Raw genomic sequence first — 13,519 nt, 5'->3', positions numbered from 1 at the left:
ACATGCTAGATTTATGCATATTATGCAATAAACACTTAAACAATACAAAAACAAAGCAATGTAATGTTTAAAAAAATTTATTACAGTAATATCAACAATATAGTAGAAATGGTGCAGTTCAAACATTCAGAGCAAAACAACAATTTCGATTGAACTGGCTGAACATTCAAACAGACCAACAGTCAGCAGCTCTATAGTGAATAAATTTTAATTCCTAATTGCTGCTTTTAAGAGCCATTAGCTCTACTTGCAAGAAAGAATTCTAGTTTGAATAAACTTAACCATTTTAGATGAAGGCCTGAAATGCACTCCTATGACTTGCATGCCTTGGCCTCATGGAGGTACTCCACCATGTTTATTCCAGGCTAAAAAAGAAAATACAAGAGAGCGAGAATTCGAGTGAGTAAGGACCAAATGTCTACCCATTACTATAGTAGAAATGAAATACAGACATTGTGAGGACCATTTTCCTGGTCCTCACTAGATAAATTATTTTTTTATGATAAAGTCTAGTTAGCTTTGCAATTTGGAAAAGATTCAGTGCATTTCTAATTAAAAAAAGTTGAACTGTAATAGTCCACATTTCATTGCAAATACCCAATTTTCCAAACCTTTTTTGACTAAGTCTTAGAGCATATAGCTCACATTACAGAAAACAAAGGATTCAGACCTCAATTGACCTAAAAAGTCATACATTGATTGATGATCTAACATTACAATAAACATGCTGAGAAAATGTGTGTGGCCCACCTACCGGACTATCCTATCTGGCCAATAGGCAGCAGGGTTAGGTGGTCAGATAGGTGGGCTGCAAATGCTTTGTAGATTTAGAAGACCTCCTTAGTTAACCTCATGGAGTCAGGTCCAAATGGGTTAAAATACAAAAGTGTCAACCTTCTGATAAATGTAAATTTCTGCACTCAATACTTTGTTGGTGCACGTTTTAGAACAAATTAATGCATCAGTGTGGTGTGGTACAGAGGTAATCAGCCCGTGGCACTGCTGAGGTGTTCTAGGATGCTTTGATAGTGACCAACGAGTTGTAAGCTTGTAGAACAGATAATACTGTCAGGCTATATTTGATGCCTGTCCCCAAAAGTATAGTAAAACAAACCTGGATATGCATGTGTGCGTGCACAGTCTCGAGCTCAGATATGTTGATAAAATGAATAAAGTTTCCCCTTTAGATGTGCTTGAGGACTTACAGGCTTATGGTTGATGAAGGCCAAGCTGCATTCCTGTATGGTGAGGCGAACTACTTTCACACCGTGGCCACTGCCAACTTTGTAAATTGTAGGTAGAAGCAAGGCTGGCAACTGCCTCAGGGCGAGTTCCCCAACACCATCTGTAGGAAGACATAGGTGTCAATACGATGTGAAATAGCATACCTGTGATTTCACAATACCTGCAATTTCATCGTATATAATTGCATAAATACCCCGCATCTTCCATTGCATTCCCTGCATTTACAAGATCTGCTGACAAGAATTTATTACCTGGTGTCAATCCATCCAGGGGCAATGTCAGCTTCCCCTCCTGTCTTACAGGTATAGGATCTTCTCAGCATAAATGGGTAGCCAAGTTTCAGACAACTTTGATGCAGCATCCCCATGTAGGACCTGTGCAATCAATAAAATGGAAAACACATTTTTAAAACCAATTTAATGTGGCACACTAAGACATTATAAACAATGTTTCCTCATATGTAAGATCATATTTCCCTAAACCTACCATGCCTTTGGTCATTAAGCGAGGGAACTCTTCGAGGATCTGATCGATGGTCCAATTGTTGTCCCTAATCCACGTGGTCCTTTGTAGGTCTCTATCTGGCTGAGGGGCTGAGAATTGTTTCTCAACCATTCGTCAAACTGTGACGCACGTTCGTCTGAAATGGTACATTCTGTAAAAAAAGAACAAAGTTGTCAGAAACTGAAATAGGGATGTTTTGCTTCAAATAATTTTTCTAATTTAAGGCCTCAAATTCCCAATTATTTATTTTAAACTTTTTAAAGGACCTGCGGGAAAATTTTCACATGTACAAACCCTAGTGTGTATTCTTTGGTGAGGATTCACCAGAAATAGGAGATCTACACTGGAAATCTAGCAAAAAAAGAGGGGGCCTGGTAGAGCCCTCGGCTGACTCCAGTAAACTAAGAAAAGTTTAAATTGAAAATCGAATTGGATTGCAACCTTAAAAATCAAACTAAATCGGTTTGAGGATCATGACAACCCAAATAAATCTCAATGACATTAAAAAAAAAAAAACACTCACGTTGCCACTGCTTGAGTCTTTCAAACAGGTAAATGACTAAACCAAACCCGAAGCCAGTGCCTTTTTGATATCTGATGTAGGACTGTTAATCAGAAAAACACACACAGGTAAAATCTAGATTAGAAAACTAGATTTAAATGGATTGTTTGGATTGTAGGGCATAAAGAAGTATGAAATAGTTAATATAGGCAATGTGAAGGGATTAATTTATAACCAGAGTCTCTTTTTCATTTCAAGTTTTAATTTGGTTATTATCCATAACAAGTACTTCCAGTGAGTTGGCTAGAACAAATAAATGTAAAAAACCTTACTCCACTCCACTGCAATACATTGCAGTTGTATTGTTGACTTTTTTCTTCTATAAAAGGCTGTGTTCGTTCAACTAGTCACTATTTTTTGTATTTGCTGTGCAACCTCTTATCAATGTGCATGTTCATGCAAAAGCTTGCATAAGAACACGTTGTGCTGTGGTCACTTGCAGGCATTGAACAACAGAGGTGCATTGATATGTTGCATAGCACATACAGAAAATTTTTACCCAGTGACAGCATTTTTAAAAAGAACAAGTCAACAATATAAATGCAATGAATTTTGTGGAGTAAACGTAAAATAACCAAATCAAAATTCAAGACACAGGACTTGGGTTATTATTAAAACCTTTGCATTGGCCATATTGACGGTAAGCATTTCATACATCTTTATGTCCTATAATTCAAACTACCACTTTAAAGTACTGCTGAAAAATTATATTTCATAAGAATTCATGTCTGAAAAGGGCTTGAGTAGCAATGCAGACTTGATATGCGGTAGATGGGAAAACAAATTTCTTACCTCTAATATTAAATCTTTAGACAAGTCACAAGGTCTGTCAGCTGCCAGTCTGTCAAAGTGTTAATGACAAAGTTGTCCATTGATCTGAAACAAACACAAAAAGAGCTTAAGCAAAAATACAATTGCTATTGTATTAACTATTCATACGTCACCATGAAAAAGCAATGCAGACTACAGCAGCAGAAATGTAAAACGATGTGAAGATACCAGCCATTTTATTTAGCATCACAAAATATAGAGAAAACAATCCTCCCTCTCTCTATATACCTCATAACAAATTTCATACATTTAAATTGTCTATGTTCTTACAGCACAAGAATATTTGTGGCTGCTCACAGCATAGCCTTCAGTGCACATAAATATATTGTATATTTCTTGATGTTACAGACCCCGCGCAGAAGGCCAAGTAACGTTACATATAAGACAGTTCTACCAGAAAGACTCGGGAGATAGAATGATGTATGAAGCATACATTTATTGACAACTCAGCAAGCATAATTATAAGTTTCTTTGGCGGAAGGCCCCGTCCATGGTTCGTAATCCGAGGGTAGCGGATTTGCATTTCCTGCCTGAAGACGAAGGCAGGGGCGCAGCCGACCCCCTGGAAGGTAAGGACAGGACCATCCTGGTGGTGGTGGGGAGGGTGGATGTTGTTGTCGCGTCGGTATCTGCGAACTCAAACATGTGTAAGTACAACCTTTTATACTGAAGTACTAAGACGTGATTGGATAATGATGAAGGTAATTAGTGACGAAGTAATTGAGTCTTCCTGGCAGAACTTAGGCTAAAGCTTTCATTTCTACCAGAAAGACTCGGGAGATAGAATGATGTATGAAGCATACATTTATTGACAACTCAGCAAGCATAATTATAAGTTTCTTTAGCGGAAGGCCCCATCCATGGTTCGTAATCCGAGGGTAGCGGATTTGCATTCCTGCCTGAAGACGAAGGCAGGGGCGCAGCCGACCCCCAAAATTAGGTGGATTATGAAACCGCCAGACGGGGCCAGCCTTCCCCCCAAAATGAGTAGATGAAAGAATACCCACCGGTTGTGAATCCTAAGTTTCCTGGAAGATATAAAGAGAGAGTTAGCATGATCAGCATGATGACTTTAGATAAACCTCATATGCTTATGTTAAAATTGTTATTTTTTTTTTAAGACATATATATAGGCCTTGATGGACCGTACAGAAACAGCTACGATAGGCCAGACACAGACAAGCCACGATAGGCAAACGCAGACAGGCCTCGATAGACCATACAGAAATAGCCACGATAGTCCGGACGCAGACAGCCACGATAGGCAGACCCAGACAGGCCTCGATAGACTGACATAAATAGCCACGATAGGCCAGATGCAGACAGCCACGATAGGCAGACGCAGACAGGCCTCGATAGACCATACAGAAATAGCCACGATAGGCCAGATGCAGACAGCCACGATAGGCAGACGCAGACAGGCCTCAATAGACCGTACAGAAATAGCCACGATAGTTCGGACGCGGACAGCCACGATAGGCAGACGCGGACAGGCCTCGATAGACCGACATAAAAAGCCACGATAGGCCAGATGCAGACAGCCACGATAGGCAGACGCAGACAGGCCTCAATAGACCGTACGGAAATAGCCACGATAGGCCAGACGCAGACAGCCGCGATAGGCAGACGCAGACAGCCTCAATAGACCGTACAGAAATAGCCACAATAGACCAGACGCAGACAGCCGCGATAGGCAGACGCAGACAGGAGAGCTTGCTGAGCTTCGAGATTTGTGGTTTTTGAATCGGGTCTGATGTATGATTCAAATGCTGAGGAGGACCATCTGCCCATAATCTTAATAGCTGATGTATAGATTCCTCGTTCAGCTGCTGAAGTAGCTGCCCCAATTCTGAATGAATGGCCAGTATAGAGAGAAGGGGATAGACTGCAGCTTTTGAGAACAGTGGTTAAGTGAGTTCTAAAACAGGCCTTGGAAAGGGGTGCTCCGTTAGGTAGAATAAAGAGTGGTGCGTTTATAGGAGTTCTGGGTCAGAATTTAAGAAATTTCACCATGGCAGAGAAGGGACAGAAATTATTATTGATTTTTGAAATTGTTAAGGTAACCCCAGAACCTTGCACATCGGTTTTTGAGTGTTTGAGAAAGAGTGTGAAGAATTTAGGTCCGAATCGTAGATCTGAAAAGGAAATGCCGCGAGCAGGATCAAATTGATTAGTTTCTGAAGTGAATTCCCCTGGACGCATGAATCCGTAGAAAGCAGATAAAAATACTGCTTCGAGATGAATATTGAGGTACATGGAGAGATGGCCAAAGCGGACGGAAGTAATTAATTTTTGCAATATAGGCAGGGTAATAGGCAGACGTTTATCTTTAATTTTGTTGGAAGATTTAGCTAACCCCTTGAGTAGTAATCGAACTGAATAATCGGAAAAGAGGCTTTGAAAATTAGGATTATAAAATTTTGCGTAGAATTGGATGCCGGCGAGGAGCCTGCGAATAGAAGAAATTTGGAGATTGCGATTTTTAAAATTAGAGACGAGAAAGGAGCAAACGGTCGAAATTTGAATAGGAAAAACTGAAATTTGAAAGGAAAAACAAAACATTAGAAAAGCGGACCATGCGGACGTGTAGGCTTTGAGTGTAGAGGGAGCGACGCCTTTAGAAATTTAATTTCTAGCTGACGTAAGCAGGTCGTTTAGTTCAGTATTATGTCTGCTAACGGAGGGCAGATTAGGGGATCCGGGTTGGCTGAGGGGCACAGCTGTCTGAAAGTCTGAAATCGAGAGAGCGCATCAGCAATAACATTGAAGTGACCGGGTATGTGTACAGCTTTGATGATAAAATTGAAAACAACTGATTGCCAAATTAACCGCCTCAGAAAAGGCATGATCAAGAGGCAAGAAGATCTCCCTTTATTAATGATGGCGACTGTGGCTTCGTTGTCGCAGAGCATCAAGATACGTTTACATGACCATTCAGGGCCCCAGATGACACTGGCGACGGCTATAGGGTATATCTCATAAAGCGCGGATGAAACGGAGTCTGAAGCGGTTTTGGGAAAGTCGTTGCGCCATTTTTCAGCGAACCATTGCCCTTGGAAGAACCCCCCGAAACCGATTGAAGGGGCCGCGTCTGTGAATAATTGGAGTTGGAGCGATGATTCGAAATCGTCGTTGTAGAAAAAAGAAATACCGTTCCATTCGTTAAGCAGTCTTTTCCAGAATTTAATGTCAGATAAACAGCCTGCGTCTAGTTGAATCTGATCGCTTAGATTTTCCACGGAGTGTGCCAGAGTTAACAACCGTGAAATGAAAGCCCTGCCTTGAGGAATAATTCTCGTAGCGAAATTGAGGTGTCCGAGTAGCGAAAGCAAATCGCGCTTTGATATGAGCTGTAGGTAGGGGAAAGATTCCAAAAAAAACCTGATTCTTGCGAGTTTTTCGGGGGGGAGAGAAGCTTGCATTAGGACTGAATCTAGTGTAATCCCCAGAAATTCTAATGAAGTAGAGGGTCCCAAAGTTTTTTCGGCGGAAAGGGGGATACCGACATCGCTAAAAATGTTTTTTAGAATGTCCAAAACAGCGGATTGAGAAGACGGATAATCGATTAACAGAAAATCGTCGAGCAAATGTAAAACGAAAGGGAGCTTGCAACCGTTCAGTAAAATCCAGCACATTGCTTCAGAGAGGCTATTAAAAATGTGAGGGCTACTTCTACACCATGATGTAAGCCTAACTGCAAAATAGAATTTAGAATTCCATTTAACGCCAAAAAGTGGCCAGTCAGAGGGATGGATTGGCATAGTCTTGAAAGCGTCTGTGATATCAGCTTTAGCTAACCAAGCACCTTGACCGGCTACCTTGATTCAATGAATGGCATTGTCAACCGAGGCGTAATGTAAAGAAAACGTTTCTAAAGGTATGCATTCGTTCACGCTCGCTGTGTAAGCGGAATGAGGGGAAGACATGTCGAAAATAAGACGTTTTTGCCGGAGTATTTCCGTGTTGCGACGCCGATAGAATTGATACGAAAAGGCGAAAAAGGAGGGGAATCAAAAGGACCAATGACGTAACCTTTATTTACCTCTTTCTCTAACAGATTAGAAACCACGTCTGGTTCAGTAATAGCTGATTGCAGATTTTTAGCTTAAAAAGAGGTGGTGAGATTGGAAAGGATGCCCACCCGAAACCCTTGAGACAGACCGGTGATTAGATAATCGACAAAAGACGGATCAGGATGAGAAGAGAGGTAGTTAGAAAGAGTGGAAACATTAATGGGAGTAGAGGGGTGACTTTTCAGAATTTCCTGCGAAATGGGGCTTTTCCTCGGATTGGAGGTTTGTATCGGCGTGGACAGACTGCTTTCGGGTGTGGATCCTTGCAGAAACTGCAAATGTGTTCGTATTTACATTGAGGGAAGGAACAGACAGATTCGTTGAAGTTATTGCAAATAGAAACGCCTTTGTGTTCTGTGTTATAGCGATTCTTGCTGTTATGTGGAAGCCTTACGTTATCAGCACCTTGGACAGCGTGCGGCCCTTGGCTGGCAAAAGCTTTGGGGCAGAAAGGCGCCGAGTGTCCGTAAGCGCTACAGATATAACAAGCCAGCGTTTTGGCACCGCCGAAAGCCTGGCACAGAATATCTCTGAAAACACTGAAAGCGATGACAAACTCTGCGAATGTCAGATTATGTTGTAACCTCGGATCGGAAGTTTTAAGCAAGACTGCCACGTCACCACAGTCGACCACCTTCCTGTCAGCAGCAGGCGAGGGAAGCAGAAGTGAAGCAAGGTTTAAATCCTTACCTTGAATGATGTTTGTTCTGATGTGGGGAGATATCGTAGCAGCAGCTGGAGAAACGAAACGCCTACCGAATAGCTGGCCAGGGGTTGCTGTTGAGAGGTTAAATAATGGGGTTTCGCTTGGAGCGGGGACATCTTGGAATGGAGTCTGAGCCGGTTGGTGAGAAGTTGGCGGGGCTGAAGTAGAAGCGATGCTCGAGGGGTCGCTTGATCCGCTGGCAGGAGGACGGATTTGAGAGGTTACGGCGAAGGTGACAGCCGGATCCGGGCCATAGGAACTAGCAGCTGACTGTTCGAATTTTGCCATCCTTGATTCCAGACTTTTGACGGTTTGGGAGAGGCTTTGAACCGCTTGGAGGAGTTGAGTGTTAACTCCGTCAGGTTCGGTGATGTCCGGATGAACGGGTGCCCGAGCATGCAGCGTGGTTCGTTTGGCTGGATGTGGTGACGATGATTTCGCTGTTCTCCTCCTGCCGGCTTGTTTTGAATGGCCGGGCACTGAAGAAGTAGCGAGATTAGAGACGGACTCGGGTGGATTACCCAGGGTGTTTTGGGCGAGAAGAAGTAGATCCTCTCTGGACAGACCATGGCTGACGGGAATGCCAGCTGATTCCAGAGTACTGTACACGTCCTCCGTAGACCACGTAGGCCATGGCGAGTCGCGGCATTGGAGGCGTGTGCTACGCCGAGTTGGAAGAGGAGAGGGCGGGACAAACTCGTCATCAGAGTCTGAATAGTCGCAGACGATTGGAGTTTCGTTGGACATGGTGTTTAGCAGAAGTGCGAGCAATTGTTGTCGCGTCGGTATCTGCGAACTCAAACATGTGTAAGTACAACCTTTTATACCGAAGTATTAAGACGTGATTGGATAATGATGAAGGTAATTAGTGACGAAGTAATTGAGTCTTCCTGGCAGAACTTAGGCTAAAGCTTTCATTTCTGCAAAATAAGTGCATCCTATCTTTATACGTATATATAACTTAATAAACCAAACACAAATTTAAAGTAAACTCATAATGAACACTATAACTTTGTAACTGGAGTCAGTCTGAATAGAATTAAACGCGTTTCACAATCACCTCGTGTTACAGCGTTCAAAAAATGGCGGACAGTCTGCATATCAACATATTCACAATCCCGATCGGTAATACCGGAAATATCAGCGGTATGAACATATACATTTACATTACAGATCTTGTGTGCATATTATCAAGTTGTTGTAACAATAGCACCTGCAAAATAAAATGAAAATTTGATGAGGAAAAATCTGTGTATCTTTTCACCAAATGCTCTGCAGATGTAAGGGCACAGGCGCGTACACAGCTCCTCCTTTCAGTTTTCAAATAAAGAGTCCTGGTTTCTCACCACTGCAGTGAAGACTATTCTTATACTAACCCTGTGCTGATTTACTTTCAAGTCCCGCATCTCTACAATTCACATGAATAAAAATAAACATCTCGGTTACGTATGTAACCACGGTTCCCTGAATAGGGAACGAGATGCTGCGGTGACGTCACCGTATGGGAACACCCCTCGGTGTGACGAATGTCTGAAGCCCTATACCATCCCGCCAATCCTATTGGCCAAATAGCGGTTGGCACCGCCCTACGCATGCGTACGCATCGTATACCTGAGTGCTGCACACTATTTCGCTCAGATTTCATGAACTGAAGAAATGCTATCAAGGTACGGAACGGCCGGGACTGCACCATCTCGTTCCCTATTCAGCAGGGGAACCTGACCAGCAGATGACGGCCCACTGAAGCACCATCAATATATATAGGTGGTTAGCTGAAATGGCTGCCACGTAAACTTTCAGAGTGGCTGGCGTTACTCCATCAGAGAAACGGTCTTGAAGGAACTCCAGTACTGAAGCCACTGGGCAGTAAACCGGATCCAATTATGAATTTCACACCAGGTCGTAAACAGTTTCCATTTGAAAGCATATAAGCGTTTCATGGAAGCTGCCCTAGAATTCATTATAGTCTCGGTGGTTTCAACAGAAAGACTGGGACATATTAACTCACTCCGCTCAGAGGCCACGCACACAGCTTCCATAGATCTGGCCTTGGTGCCAAATCATTCCCTGTGCTAGCGATAGTAAGTCCTGTCTGAGGGGAATCTCCATGGAGAGCCCGCTAACAGACTGACAAGGCCCGCAAACCACGGCTGTGTGGGCCACCACGGAGCTACCAGCAGCAACTGCTGCACTCTGTTCAGCCGTATCCTGGATAACACCGCTGGAATTTAGACAAATCGGGGGAAAAACATACAAGCTGGTTCTGGGCCAATTGTGAGCTAAAGCATCCAAGCCCAGAGGCGATGGAGGGCATAAGGAGAACCACAGCGGGCAATTCGTAGTCATGCTCGACGCGAATAAGTCCACTCTTGCTTCTCCAAATATTTGCCATAAAAGGCTCACCATTTGGGGGTGCAACCTCCATCCCCCCTGCTCCAGAGTTTGTCTGGATAACAAATCCACTCCGAAGTTCAAACGTCCGGGGAGATGAACCGCTCGGATTGAAAGAAATCTGTTCTGAGACCAAAGAAGAATATTTCTCGCTAGCCTGCACAAGGGGCAAGAGCGTAATCCACCTTGATGATACAGATACGACACAACCACTATGCTGTCTGACCTGAGTAGTACATGATGGCCGATCAGCAGATTCGAGAAATACTGGAGAGCTAGAAAAACCACCAGTAATTCCAACCTGTTTATATGCCAACTGCGCTGTGTCGCCGTCCATACTCCGTGAGCTGAGCGCCCTTGACAAACAGCTCCCCAACCGGTCAAAGACGCGTCCGTCGTGACAGTCTCTCGGGAAGCACAAATCCCCAGCCGAACTCCAGCTAGAAGGAATTCGGTTGACATCCATTGTCTTATTGACATAACACACCTCTGTGTCACCAAAATCGTCCGATGCGGAAGACAATGGGGTGAAATGTTCCGGCTTGTCGTCCACCACTGAAAGGGGTGCATATGAAGTAAGCCCAGACGGATTACAGGGAAAGCCGCTGCCATTAGACCTAAAGGTCTGAGGCACAAACTCACCGTCACTGTGCGACCCACTTTGAAGTAACGTACGCATGACGCGAGAGACTGAGCGCGCGGGAGAGATAGTCTTGCTGTCATCGCGCGAGAGTCCAAGTTTATTCCAGAAGGTTATCCGCTGAGAGAGAATTAAAACACTCTTCTAGAAATTCGTGCATAAGCCCAGGCTGTTTAGATGATTCCGCACAAGATCCCGATGGGAGTGTGCTTTAGTCTGGGATTGTGCTTAACACCAGCCAATCGTCCAGGCAATTCAATACACGAATGCCCTGGAGCCGTAACAGGGCCAGAACTGCGTTCATGCGTTTCGAAAATACTCGATGAGCCAAGGCTAAGCCGAAAGAAGAACACAGTATTGATACGCTTTGCCCTCTAAAGCGAATCTGAGAGGGGTCTACTTTTATAGCCCGCAGAGATGCTCCTGCCACAGCACCACGATTGGTTAACAACAATGGGAAATTTCCACAGCAAAAAGGCGGGCCTTTCTAAACTGAATGGTGTATCCATGACGAATTGTGCGTAACACCCATAGTGAAAATGCCGGGCAAGCGCTACCTTGCGGCCCATAAAACTTAGTGGTTTCCAAGCCTCCGCCTGCAGCGTTCCCACATGCATTAACGTTCGAGCACGGAAAGCTCACAGCGTCCTAAAGCAAGGAAAGCGCATGTGTAAAAAAGTCACTATGTTTCGTTGTGTCTAATCCTGAAGCGTATCTGCGGCAGAATTAAATCCAACAAAATGAACATAGGGCCACACCGCTAGCGTGATTACAGCAGCTGTGTGAGCCATCATAAACAGGCTGTCTTAGTCAGCCTCTTGTGCCGTGCCTCAACTCTGAAGGCTGGATTGTGCAGAGTGTCTGAGGGGGCGCTCAAGTGATAGCTCGATCCAATGATGCTGCGAGGCAGTCAATGTTAGAGCGTGGGGACTGCAGTGAGAGGGCTGGATGTGCATTAGCGGTCCAACAGCGCTCTCTAATGGAGGGCACAGTCCCTGGCGAACAGGAAGGGAAGCGCATGCGTCAAAGTCGCTGCGTATCGTTGTGTATAATCCTGAAGTGTATCCACAGCAGGATTTAATCCAACAAGATAAACATCGGGCCACGCCGCTAGACAGAACGCGGCAGCTGTGAGCTGTTCATAAACTGGTCATCTTTGTCAGACTCTTGTGCCGTCCCTCAAACTCTGAAGGCTGGATTGTGCAGCGTGTCTGAGGGGGCGCTCAAGTGATAGCTCAATCCAATGACGCTCGAGGTGCCTTTGTTGCGAGACAGTCAATGTTAGAGCGTGGGGACTGCAGTGAGAGGGTTGGATGTGCATTAGCAGTCCAACAGCACTCTCTAGTGGAGGGCACAGTCCCTGACGGACAGGATGGGAATCGCATGCGTCAAAGTCGCTGCGTTTCTTTGTGCATAATCCTGAAGCGTATCCACGGCAGGATTTAATCCAACAAGATAAACATCGGTCCACGCTGCTGGCGAGAACACGGCAGCTGTGTGAGCCGTTATAAACTGGCCGTCTTTGTCAGCCTCTTGTGCCGTCCCTCAAACTCTGAAGGCTGGATCTTGCAGAGTGTCTGAGGGGGCGCTCAAATGATAGCTCAATCCAATGATGCTCGAGGTGCCTTTGCTGCGAGACATTCAATGTTAGAGAGTTAGTTCACCAGCGCATCGCTGTATAACCGCAGCCCGCCATGTCAGCAATGGTGGCGAAAACCCGCGGCGTTTGTGACGTGCACTGATTAAGGCTGCTTCCAGGACCTCGAAACCTCTTGGTGGAAGTCCGTGAAGAAGGGTAGCGGCTCACGGCGGATAGTTTATCCACCACGTGGGTAACCACATTCAATAGCTCACTGAGGAAGCGTTTCTCCTGTCCGCTCAGAGGGAGAGAACAGCATGTGCCGGCCAGAGCCTACTCCCGATTTCGAAGCCGCGGTGGACAAACATAGTTTGACAAAGCAAATCTGCTGATTAACACGCTTGAGTGGTGGAGAGCGAGCAAGTGGAAAAACTCCAGTGAATCACTGTATTCATAGTCAAAGCCGCACATATCGCCCCAAACCACCACCTCGTGCGGGGCCTCGGCGACCGCAGAAGCGAAACGGTGGGGGTTAGACGCGAGTCGACCTATAGAAAATACACTCCAGAGTGCGGATTCTTTTTTTTTTTTTTTTACTGTAGCCATAGGCTATCACGGAGAGAACATGTAGAGAGGCTGCTAAGAACCTCTCATGAGTACCTCCTCATGATAAACCCATTATACGGCTCTTACCTTTCGTTGACTCATCGCGTCCGTGAAGAGGGGTTAGCACTGTTCGAAGAAAAAACAGCTGAGAACGCGAGATGGTTTCCTTAGGGCACAGATGATTCGCTTTCCTGAAGGAATGAAATTTGAGCGAAATAGCTTGCGGCACTCAGGTATACGATGCGTACGCATGCGTAGGGCGGTGCCAAGCGCTATTTGGCCAATAGGATTGGCAGGATGGTATAGGGCTTCAGACATTCGTCACACCGAGGGGTGTTCCCATACGGTGACGTCACCGCAGCATCGAAGTGACCTATGAAAG

General features: G+C 44.8%; 2 long non-coding RNA genes across 2 annotated transcripts; both read right to left on the bottom strand.

Annotated features, from left to right (window-relative positions):
- Positions 1–312: 312 nt before the first annotated feature.
- Positions 313–1,619, bottom strand: LOC132111146 (uncharacterized). Its single transcript, XR_009424740.1, has 3 exons — positions 1,497–1,619; positions 1,206–1,345; positions 313–365 (listed from the first exon to the last, which is right to left on the bottom strand). It is a non-coding gene; the product is annotated as an uncharacterized LOC132111146 (long non-coding RNA).
- A 147-nt stretch (positions 1,620–1,766) lies between these two features.
- On the bottom strand, positions 1,767–9,215 carry LOC132111145 (uncharacterized). The gene is made up of 3 exons (XR_009424739.1): positions 8,982–9,215; positions 3,104–3,187; positions 1,767–1,838 (listed from the first exon to the last, which is right to left on the bottom strand). It is a non-coding gene; the product is annotated as an uncharacterized LOC132111145 (long non-coding RNA).
- Between the last annotated feature and the right edge of the window lie 4,304 nt (positions 9,216–13,519).

Source organism: Carassius carassius, chromosome 30 (assembly GCF_963082965.1).
Source record: "Carassius carassius chromosome 30, fCarCar2.1, whole genome shotgun sequence".
NCBI classification, from domain to species: Eukaryota; Metazoa; Chordata; class Actinopteri; order Cypriniformes; family Cyprinidae; genus Carassius; species Carassius carassius.
This window is presented reverse-complemented; position numbering and strand designations above follow the sequence as displayed.